This window comes from Astyanax mexicanus, chromosome 22 (genome assembly GCF_023375975.1).
Source record: "Astyanax mexicanus isolate ESR-SI-001 chromosome 22, AstMex3_surface, whole genome shotgun sequence".
Taxonomy (NCBI): Eukaryota; Metazoa; Chordata; class Actinopteri; order Characiformes; family Acestrorhamphidae; genus Astyanax; species Astyanax mexicanus.
The window spans coordinates 31,175,931-31,187,993 of record NC_064429.1 but is presented as its reverse complement, the minus strand read 5'-3'; the positions used below and the strand labels follow the sequence as shown (position 1 = coordinate 31,187,993).

General features: G+C 37.2%; 1 protein-coding gene across 1 annotated transcript in view; it reads left to right on the top strand.

Annotated features, from left to right (window-relative positions):
* ppil2 (peptidylprolyl isomerase (cyclophilin)-like 2) overlaps positions 1–12,063 on the top strand; it is a 77,318-nt gene that overhangs the window by 27,685 nt on the left and 37,570 nt on the right. The window lies entirely within an intron of this gene.

Genomic DNA, 12,063 nt, shown 5'->3' with positions numbered 1-12,063 from the left:
ATTAAAAAAGGTAGCCATAACCCTATCTGGACGGGATTTGTTTCTCAGGGGGTCCTGGGGTAATTTTCTCTTTTATAGAGGGTCCTCGTGTGATTTTATTACTGCCCAGAACGACCATGTCTGTGTTTTTCTCAGACGTCCTCTGAAAAAATTACAGGCTGAATTATCTACTGTTTTTTTCACTGAACTCTTTTCGTGGTCCTCTGGTAATTTTATTGCCGTCCGGACGCACATCTCTAAGTTTCGTCTCCTCACGTTTAATAAAATAGCTATTTGTTCACTGCTACGCACCGTAATTACACTTTGGGCACAGGTTTCCATGGAGATCCACGTAAAAACACAACAGTGAGTGGAAATGGAGGAGCTACTGAACGCCAAAAAACTCACTGGTCCTCCTGTTTTTTCAATTGCAGTCCGGATGCAAGAGTTTAGTTTAGTGTAGAAGTGTGAAATATTTTTCACAGACGTCCCCCTGAGAAACTAAACCCGTCCGGATAGAGCTTTTATATTTTGTATAGTGTAGAGTAAGGGCACTGCAGGGTTTTGGGGCTGTGGGTTGAGGCATTTTCACTTAGGTGGGGCTGTCTGAGACACTGCTGTGTTATGAAGTGGGTTAGCAAGAGTGTGTGTGTGTGTGTGTGTATATGCATGCCTGCCTTTGTGTGTGAGTGACTGCATTATGAGGTGAATCCTGCCTTTCAGACACCGCCACCATCACACAGCAACTGGAGCAGAAGACACTGCCTCTCAGAATCCGCAAGATGCGACTCTCGAGCACAAAAACACTCTCTTATATACACACACACTCATACACACACACTCACAATGCCAGCCAACGTGGAGAATGCAGACGACGCTCATAATGCGTGACAAATCCATCACGTTGTCATGTCATACACTGGAGCTTTAATGCTGAGAAAGAACTCAGTGATAAAAGCCAGCACCTAACAGGCTCCGGCTGTGTTCCGAATTGTGACTCACCCTGAGTCGTGCCCTTATAAGTGGCTCCTCTTGCTAGGGATGCAGTGAAATTTAGTGTTTTTTTTTTTTTTTTACTGCGAACAAAATGAAAGTTATCTGAACACAGTATTTGCAATTTTCAATTAGCCTTAATGTATTTTGTTTTGCAGTTCAAAGAAAACGCAAGTTCAAAATAAACTGTAATAATATTTATTGAACACTTTTAACATTTTTAATGTCCCAAAAGACAAAACCACAAAGCACAACGCACAATGCGTTTACCTCAGTGGTGCCATTCTATACATAAATTTACCTCAGTAGAGCTACTCTAATCATATGTTTACCTCAGCAGTGCTATTCTAATCATACATTTACCTTATTAGTGCTATTTCAGTCAAATATTTACCTCAGTAGAGCTATACTAAGCATAATTTACCTCAGGAGCGCCATTCTAATTCTACATTTACCTCAGTAGCGCTATTTTAGTCAAATATGTACCTCAGTAAAGATATTCTAATCATAAATGTACCGTAGTTGAGCTTTTATAATCATACATTTTCCTCAGTAGTTCTATTCTTATCATAATCTTACCTCAGTAGAGCTATTCTAATCATACATTTATACCAGCAGTGCTATTTTGATCATAATTTTACCTCAGTAGTGCTATTTTAGTCATATATTTACCTCAGTTGAGCTATTCGAATCATACATTTACCTCAGTAGTACAATTTTAGTAATATATTTTCCTCAATTAAGCTATACTAATCATAATTTACCTCAAAAGTGCCTTTTTAATTGTACATTTACCTGAGTAGTGCTGTTTTAGTCATATACCTTGGTAAAGATATCCTAATCATAAATTTACCTCAGTTGAGCTTTTATAATCGTACATTTTCCTCAGTAGTTCTAATAGTAATCTTACCTGTGTAGAGCTATTCTAATCATACAATTACTTCGGCAGTGCTATTTGAATCATAGTTTTACCTCAGTAGTGCTTTTCTAATCATACATTTACCTCAGTTGAGCTTTAATAATCAAAAATCGTCCTCAATAGTTCTATTCTAATCATAATCTTAACTCAGCAGTGCTATTCTATTCATACATTTACCTCAGCAGTGCTGTTTTAATTATACAATTACCTCAGTAGTGCTATTTTAATCATATGAATAGCTCCACAGAGCTATTCTAATCTTAATTTAAGTTCGTAGAGATATTCTAAGAACAATGACCTTCAGTAGTGCCATTGTAATGTTACATTCAGCTCAGTAGAGATATTCTAATCATATTTTTTCCCTCAGTAGTTCTATTCTAATCATAATCTTATCTCAATAGAGCTATTCTAATCATACATTTACATCAGCAGTGCTATTTTAATCATCATAATTTTACCTCAGTTTTGCTATTCTAATCATCAGTTTACCTCAGCATTTTTACACAAGTCACATGTGAGTGAAATTTACACAGAGAAAGCAAACAAAAAATGCTAAGACTAAGTTAGCTCAGCTACTTTTTTATCCTCATTAGTTTGTGAAGACATAGGAATATGAGACAGCTAATACTGGGGGTCATGAGGGATGCTAAATGCTCTCTCACTCCCTGCATTTTATACAGCAGTGCTTTGAAAATGGAGGAGTTGTGGGCCTGCCGCCGCTGCTGCTTAAAACTGTAAAGTTAGAGCAAAATCTGCAATATGACTTAATAATTATAAATGAGAAATTGTTTGTTTTTTCAGTCTTTTCACTTATTCCGTTGCCAAATATTTGGTGATCCCTACCTCTTGCACTGTGAGTGCTCTCTGTGCACTGGGTGTTCTCTGCACTGGGTGCATTGCATGGCTCTTTCTTTGCCCCACTCTTAGATTAGCTCAGGTTCTGGCACATCTGCCCCCGTGCTTTCAGCTATATTAACTCTGCTAGCTCAGCCTATTCACAGAGCTGTTGCTTTAATTGGCTGGGCAGTGGGCATGAATGCCAAGCTATTTCAGCCAGGCCTGTGCTGGCTTTGGCACACTGCTATGTAAATAGCCTGGCACCCAGGCTTAGCCCGCTCTTAATTCAGAGCGTAGAATGTGAGCTTTGCCCTTTCTTCACTGCAGCAATGTTGGGTCAGGCCATGATTCCACAAAACAGCACAGCCTTATATGGAGCAATGGGCTGTATCCTCCTGAGAGCTGGCAGTGAATTTTTGCCCATTTCAGTGGATATATTGATTTGATTGGTTGGCATCCTACTGTACTGTTACAAGGACATCCTGGGCTGTAAAGTAAGGCCTTAAGATAGAGGGTGTGGCTAACAGAGCTCAGATAAATAATTTTTGAAATGCCGGCCGTTGCAGCTCTGGAGTGTTTTTTGTAGATAGTATGTTTCCTTTGTTAATAATCAGTGTATTTCTATAAAATGAGATTCTTAACTTAGATTTTAAAATATTTCTTAAGTAAGTGTAACTTTTAAAACCAGAGTCTTCTCTTCACTTACTAACATAAGTTTTTTTCACAAGTTTCCGTACTCCAAAAGCGATAAAAGGGCTGAAAATGAGGTTAAAAGAATATTAAGCAGATTTGTGAAGCAGGTTTTTGGAAATTTACAGATATGTTCATAATATGAGAAAATGGGTGTAAGAAAATATTGGTATATCATATTAAATCACAATTCTGTATTCTGTATACAATAGGAAAAACACTTTAATATATTTTTTAATTATTAGTCAAGATTGGTAGCAGACAGTTTCATTTTGTATTGTTAAATCCCCATTAAAAATACTGTAGCAGTGCAGTTCACCTTATTCTTATAATTTTACCTCTGTTTTAGTCATACATTTATCTTTGTGGTGCTGTTTTAGTCATACATTTATCTCTGTAGTGCTGTTTTAGTCATACATGTATCTCTGTAGTGCTGTTTTAGTCATACATTTATCTCTGTAGTGCTCTATTAGTCATGCAATTATCTCTGTACTGCTCTTTTAGTCATACATTTATCTTTGTGGTGCTGTTTTAGTCTTATATTTGTCTCAGCAGTGGCAGTGCTGTTCTAATCATTAATTGACCCTCCTAACAGTGCAATTTTAGCCATATATATGTGCACCAGTAGAGCTATTTTACTTATAAATTTACCTTAGTAGAACCATTCTAATCATACATTTACTAGAACAGGAGTAACATTAAAAGTAAAGTTTTTTTTATCAATATGATATAATATGACTGACTTTTTTCTAAAATTTAATTTGAATAATCACAATATATCGCCCTGCTTAAAGTATTGCAGTGTATTGTAATATATAGAATTTTATGGAAGCCCTGTATCATATGTTATGTATTGCTTTAAAATTAATGCATTACCTTTATTTAACCCCTACACTTTGAGACCAAGCAAGGAATAAAGTCCATTGCAAGAGACAAATGGTTTGAAATTTTTTATGGATTAGTCGATTACTGTGGGTACGGCTTCTGTTCCTAGCCTTTTCTATCCATTTAAAACGATAGAAACAGCAGAATGTGAGATATAAATGCCCTTTAAATGTTAAATATTTGGCTATTTAGTGAGTAAATATGTGATCTGTTGTGTTTGGGGGACCGAGCTGAGTGTGATCTGTGTGTGTGATCATCCCTTAACACTTCCCCATTGTGTTTCTGTCCCCGGCACTTTGTGTAGTGCCATGCAGTTAAAGATGAACTATTAATCGACACTGAGTTGCCAGATTTTTGTAATCACCATTGTGAATTATGTTGATTGATCATTGCAGTTCTAAAAAAAAAAAAAAGGTATTTTTTTTTACTGTAACATAAATATCAAAAGCTTTTTTCTCAGTCTCTGAGGATATTTTAAAATGAGTAGCAAGTTTTGTGAGGTTTTTGAGTTTTCTAAATCTAGCCCGAGGTGTTATGGTGGAGCTCAGGGATTCAGCTTAATGTTAGATGCCTGTGGTGAAACCTTGAAGTATTTAGATGAACTGTTCTGAGCTGATCAAATCTTTCCTCACTCAGGGAACCCTCCTGCAGAGACGGTGGCAAATTTACTCTGAGCCTGACATCTTATTAATGCGCCATAATAATCCACTGATTTAACAGTCAAATGGAATAAAAGATTACATGTTATTTAATATCATTTAGCAAACCATTTAACATTAAATTAGTCCCCTGTGGTTTTCTATCAGTCATCTTCCCAACATGACTTTTAGCATCTTAGCGTCATTACCAATATCTTTATTATTATACTTGATTATATCACTCTATTGTCCAGGCCTGTAGGGATGTGCAGTTGCATCACTTCCTTAGAACTATTTCTTCTGCATCTGATGTGATATGTGAACATCATTTATAACCAGTAGTATAACCCCTAATACTGTATTTTTCATGTTTTGTCTTCATATAATATGTTATTATACATTATTATTATTATTATTATCAATTCCTATATTTTAGGCTCAAAGAAATTTCGATTGTAAATACTTTACCCCCGTTTTTGGTATAATTTTCTTGCATTCTTCCTGCAAACACCCCGAAAAGTGTTCCAACAGTACAGAGTGGTTATTTCAAAATTTTCTTTATATTCTCTATTGGGTCAGTTTAGGACTGCAAGCAGGGCTTTTCTGTATTTGTATCTGTATCCACTTCATCCACACCATGCCTTTGTTACATATGCAGCATTTGTTGTTGCATTGTCTTTTTGGAAAAAAAAAATGCCATGGACTTCCTAAAAAAGATCTGATTTTGAAGGCAGCATTACGTTATGTACGAAAAAACGCAGTATAAATTGTTCATTGTTTGTCAAGATTGCTAGCAGACAGAGTGTTGTTTTAAACCCTTTAAACTACTCTAGCAGCGCAGTTTACCTCAGTAGTGCTATTCTAAAAAAATCCTCTGTAGTGCTGATTTAGTAATACATTTATCTCTTTAGTGCTGTTTTAGTCATATATTTACCTCAGTAGTGGCAGTGCTATCCAAATATAAATTGACTTTAGCAGTGCAATTTTTGCCATATATTTGCCATATAAAATACCATGGACTTCCTAAAAAAGATCTGATTGTGAAGGCAGCATTATGTTGCTCTTAGATCTCTAAAGATGTATTTTTCATTAATGCTGCATCACAGAAGTGTACTGACACAACTAACCTAAGCCTGACAGACCGTGGCTTTTAGAACTGATGCTGATAACAGTCTGGATGGTCCATTTTTGTCGACCAGAGCTCACAGCATTAATTTCTTCCAAAAAAGAGCTAAAATACTGATTTTTCTAAGGACATTACACTATTTCCACTGTCTGATGGTTCATCACAGATTCCTCCAAGTGCAGAGAAGTCTATTGTAGAGCGTTTCAAAGGTTTGCCATAGTAACATTTTGCCCATGTGGTTTAGTCAGCTAATGTTAAATTAAGTGGTTTTGATTGTTTGCTGTCTAAAGAATGAAAATAGTCTATTGGCTTTTGTAGATACATATGCCCTTTTACAAGCTGTAAAGAATTAGCATGGTTCTGAAAATTGTATTTTGAGATGAATATGGTTAAAATTGACCTAATATGCTGTTTTTAATGTATAAGTAGCAAGTGTGTCAGTTTTAGTTGAGAAAAAATGCATAATCTAGGAACAAACCCAAAATGCACTCTGTTTGTATTGGCCACAAAACACACTTGGATATATTTAGATTTTGATACATAAATAAAATGAGTCCAAACTGTGATGTAACAGTTTTGGGAGTTTTGAATTTGGCCTATTTTCCAGCTGTTTTTGACACCTAATTTTGTTTTAAATTAAAAGACAACAGTGTGTGAAGTTCTCAGTTTGTCTCTTTTATGTAGTACTTATTGCTTAATTCTCTTCTAAAAGCCACATATTTGCACCCCTGCCATAAACTGAGCAAGAATGTCCTTTATTACAGGCATTCTGAGTGCCCATACCTTCCTTTAGAACCTCCGAATGCCCCCTGTTTGTTGGTTTTTGGCGTCTCCTCTGGTTCGTGATGCTCTCGGATGTTGGGAATGTGCGGTTGGACAGCAGCATGGCGTAGCGCTGCGTGTGAAGGCTGTGTCTCTAATGCTGGCTGACAAGCTTGGCTTCGTTACTGGAGTGCCGTGCATCTCTCCGCAGTGGAAAGGAGCAGCAGGCCACTGCGGGATACGCAGGCTTCTCAGAATGACACATCTGCACATTTCCACAGAACTGCGTGAACACAACGGTAAAGGGAGAATGCGGTGGGATCAGTTCTGAACATTTGACCTTTTTTTTTTTTTTTTTTTGAAGATTTCTAGCATTTGTAGCTTCAAATGCATTTAAATTCTTTATTGACTGTACACGTCTGTAATATTAGTCTTCCTGCTCCAGTCCAAATGCTTCTTTCATGTTCAGTGACGCCTCTGTACCTCTCAGCTTGTCCAGAAAAGCGTGTGTGCAGCATGTCTTTTGGGAGTGGCTCTCAACGTTGATGTTATGGTTGAATCAACATTGTATTTGATGTTGATTTTGAAAATGTAATTATCAACATTGATATGGCATCGTAGTTTTATTGTTGTACGTTCAACCTTTAATAAACCATAGCTCACTAAAACTTGAAAATCCTACGGTTAACAGAGTGTTACCAATAAACTTACATCACTGTGGTAAAGCTACAGAGTATATAGAATGTTACCCACCACTACCAATCTGATTACTGAACATCTGATCTTAAAAACACAACAGTAAAATAAATAGAACATGAACATACTCCCAGCTATGGTGAAGAATTGGTGCCAAATTAAAAAGCAATTATTTCTGCAAATAGAAGTAACTGTTTTTGAAATTGTATAGTGGTAAAATGTAAAATGCTAATGGAAAAAGGCAGAAGGTTGAGACATTGTTAATTTAATGTTAAAATTTTAACCTTTGCACAACCATTTAACATTAAATGTTGTTTCAATGTTGTTTAAACATCGAAAAACAAGACATTACCATATTTTAACCATATTTCAATATTAAAGGTCGGTTCTGTGCCAGCTGGGCTCCAACATGTTCTAATAGTAGACTTAACAACAGTATTAAAGAGTGGACTAAACAGTGGTTGAAAGGTGAAGCGAAAACGTCCTGTATGCCGGGAGATTGGCTGCAGAACATCTTATAACTCTACCCAATTTCATGTAAGTGAACAGTGAATCTGCTCTGCTTCTGGACCTTTAGGCTGCACTGTAAACTCAATAAAGGCAGTCTGAGACACACTTCATCTGGAAGAAAAGAGTTTTATGTGTGTTTTCCAAATGAGTAGACGTGTATGGCTCCTCCTCTGGCCTGGATTACAGGGACACTAACCCCCCTGATTTTTGCTCCACCCTCATCGCAAATTTGAAACAGGCTAAAAAAAAATAGGAGGGGTAGTTTGAGAGAGGCACTGGGTGATGTATGGGTTTAGAGGCAGTGCAGAAGGGAGAGCTGATTGGCTGATTGAGGTTAGGAAAGGTGTATACAATTGTTAAGCAGGACTGGTATGTTTAATTACTTCAAAGGAGCACATTTCAGCTATTAATGGAACAACATATGGTTTAGAGTTTAGTGGCTCTTGAAACAGACTCTGGTTGCAAATTTGACAACTGTTATGGCAGATAATTTAGGCTTCGTTTCTAGAAAACAGAATGGAATGGAACAATATTGTCCACTGTTTTCACACAGTCATTTGGTTTGATTACCAAACAGTGTGACTTCCCTTTACTTAAAGAAGAACAGAACTTATTCTTTTGAAATACACTTTTTATAAATGCCAGAAAGCATGTGCTGAAGAAACCCATTGACTTCTGTTGTAATTGTGTTTGGAAACAAGGAGTTTTATATTATTTCAGTTCCACAAAAATTATTGAAATGATTTTCTGTGGCAATCAACTGTGAGCAACAGATGCAAGACTTTCTTTCAATACAAAGACAGCAGTAGGAGAGAGGCAAAGCTGTCATAAGTATTATATATTTATTACTCTGTAGGTAGAAGTACAATACTAGGGTTTAAAATACTTCTGTAGAAGTTGAAGTATCAACTCAAACTTTTTACTCTTTAAGGAAAAGTGTTTAAAAAAGTACTGGTTTCAAAAACTACTTAAAGTGTAGAAGTAAAAGTTATGTAAGTGGGAAAAAATGGATCACAGTATAAACCAATAATGTCCAAAATGGTGTATGTTTATACTTCTCTACATCCAATCACAATCACAATCCGATTCAGTCCATCTGGATGGAGGAGAGATTTATCTGGATATGGGTTTTATTAAACGATGAGAAACCGGAGTAGAAAACAAGCTGAAATGAAACAGGAGTAACGAGGCTATTTTTTTTTATATGAAAGGAGTAGAAAGTTCAGATAATTGTGTGAAAATGTAAGAAACAGAAGTAAAAAGTTGTCTGAAAAATAATTACTCCAGTAAAATATAGAAAACAGGCTTCCGGTCCGCCATGACACCGAGAACGGCCGCATAACCTTCGTGCTCCTCAACAATTTGGAAAAAACAACCCTGAAAACTCGAAGTATTCACGAAAAAACTGATTTTTCTGAAGTATGAAAGACGGGGTTGTCACTAGAAGCAGAAGTACAGCATTTCCAGTGGAAAATATGGAAGCAGAGATGAGAGAAACTAACGAAAGCAGCTCCTCAGAACACGAGGAATATGGCGCCGACCAGCCCCGGGCTAGCCTTGAGAGCATTTTGAGTGAAATCAAGGAGTTCTGACGCGACAATAGACAACAATTGGCGGACATAAAACAAGAGTTGGGAAACACAAATAAAAGATTAGACGAAGCAGAAGGCAGAATTGAGGAATCTGATCAAAGAATTACCTCTTTGGAATCGGTTCTAAAGCGGGTAATACAACAGCAAACTGCGCTTGAAGCCGGGCTGCTCGACCAAGAAGGACGCTCACGCCGGGAAAACATCCGCGTCTGTGGTATTCCAGAAGGCGCGGAGGGAGGCTGCATGGTGAGCTTTTTGGAAGCTCTCTTGAAAAGCCAGTTGGATTACCCCGATGGTACAGAGCTCCGAATCGAGAGGGCGCACAGAGCTCTTGCGCCAAAACCCGCTCAAGGTGACTCGAAACCCCGCTCTATTGTGGCTAAGTTCCAGAGTGCCCGAACGAAGGAAGACGTGCTCCGGCGTGCTTGGCAAAAGAAGGAGATCTTTCTCGACGAGAAGAGATTCTTCGTTGACCATGACTACCCACCCACAGTCCTCAAAAAACGCATGGAATACACAGAGGCTAAAAAAATTCTGAAGAGCAAGAACATCAGATTTCAAACACCCTTTCCGGCGAAGCTACAGGTTTTCTACGAGGACGGGGTCAGGCTATACCAAACTGCAGCAGAAGCTACGGGAGATATGGCCAAGCGCGGATTCACAGTGAAGGTGCTGCACACACCTCCAACCCTCCTCGAAGAGATTGAAAAGTTGTTCGTGTGGCAGGTGGCTGAGAAACACGGACGCCGAAAAAAAGATAAACTGAATGTGCAACCAGAGGAGCACTCAGTCCCTCAGTACAAGAAAAAACTGCACAGTTTCAGACGGAGGTCTCCTGATCGTGAGTGAATCTTGTGAACTGCTACTTTCTAAAAACATTTAGTTATATAATTTAAGTATTATGCCCTTCTGTATTACATATACCATCTTACTTTAAAATGTAGAGGCTACGTTGTCTCTCCTGATTTTGTTTTAAGTGAGAGAAGCAGCAAGTAACGCGACACAGTTCTCACTAAGGGCCCCCTCCCTAAAACGGAGGACTTTTTTCCCCCTTACGAGGGTCTTCTTACATCAGACTCTCAAAAGGTTCAAACTAAACGAACCTCAACCTTGGAAGCCAACGTTCTGTTGATGAACAGTTTGTTTGTGTTTATAATTGTTAATAGTTTTCAATTGTTTATGTTGATCAGGAGGATGCCTAATGGTTTAAATGTTAGCGTTTTCTATGGAGAGGGAATGTATGTGACGTCATGGGACAAACAAAATGACCTATGAAGAACTTAAAATAATTTCATTTAACGTAAATGGTCTGTTAAATCCTATTAAGAGAAGCAAAATTCTGTCTAAAATGAAGAAAGAAAAGGCATCGGTGGTATTTTTACAAGAAACTCATTTGAGTGATCTGGAACACGAAAAGTTAAAATGTATGGGTTTCTCCAAAGTATTTTTCTCTTCATACAAAACGGGGAGTAGAAGGGGCGTAGCTATATTGATATCACAACAGGTACCTTTTGAGTTAATTAGTTCGACTAAAGACAAGGAAGGCAGGTTTATTTTAATTTCGGGAAGGGTGGATGAGATGGAAATAACACTGTTGAACGTGTATGCTCCTCCGGGCAGCAACCTAAAATTTTATCAGAAAATGTTTGATTTAATGGCAGAGGCTACAGGAGTATTAATATGTGGAGGTGACTGGAACATTCACCTTAATCCGAAAATGGACGCATCACATACGTCGCCTAAAAAAATAACATTATTACAAAAAAGAGTCAGACTTATAATGGAGGAATTCGGAATAATAGATTTGTGGAGGGATTTTTACCCAACTGGACGTGATTATACTCACTATTCATCTACTCATTCAATGTATTCAAGAATTGACTATTTCTTTACTTATAAAAAGGAACGACATAAAATGTTAAGGTGTGAAATAGGAACCATAGACCTTTCTGACCATGCACCAATCTCGATGTCTGTATTGCTCAGAAATACTCAAAGAAATAGAACATGGAGATTAAATTCTAGTGTGCTAAATAATCCCCAATTTATAAACCAAATGAAACAAGAAATTAAAATGTTTTTGGAAGAAAATGATAATGGGGAAGTGGGACCTGAGTTTGTGTGGGACACACTAAAAGCTGTGTTTAGGGGTAAAATGATTAGTTATTGTTCCTTTAAGAAGAAGATAAGGCAATCAAAACTGGCCGAATTAAATGCTAAACTAAAGGAATTGGAAATTAAACATAAAACAACACTAGATCCAAATTGCATGACAGACATTCTTAAAATAAGGAATGAAATAAACATAATGTATACTCAGGAAATATTATGTAATATTAAAACAAAAATATTATGAAGCAGGTACAAGGTCAGCTAAATTGTTAGTAAAAAAAATTAAAAAGCAACAGGCAGACAGCACCATATATAAGATAAGAG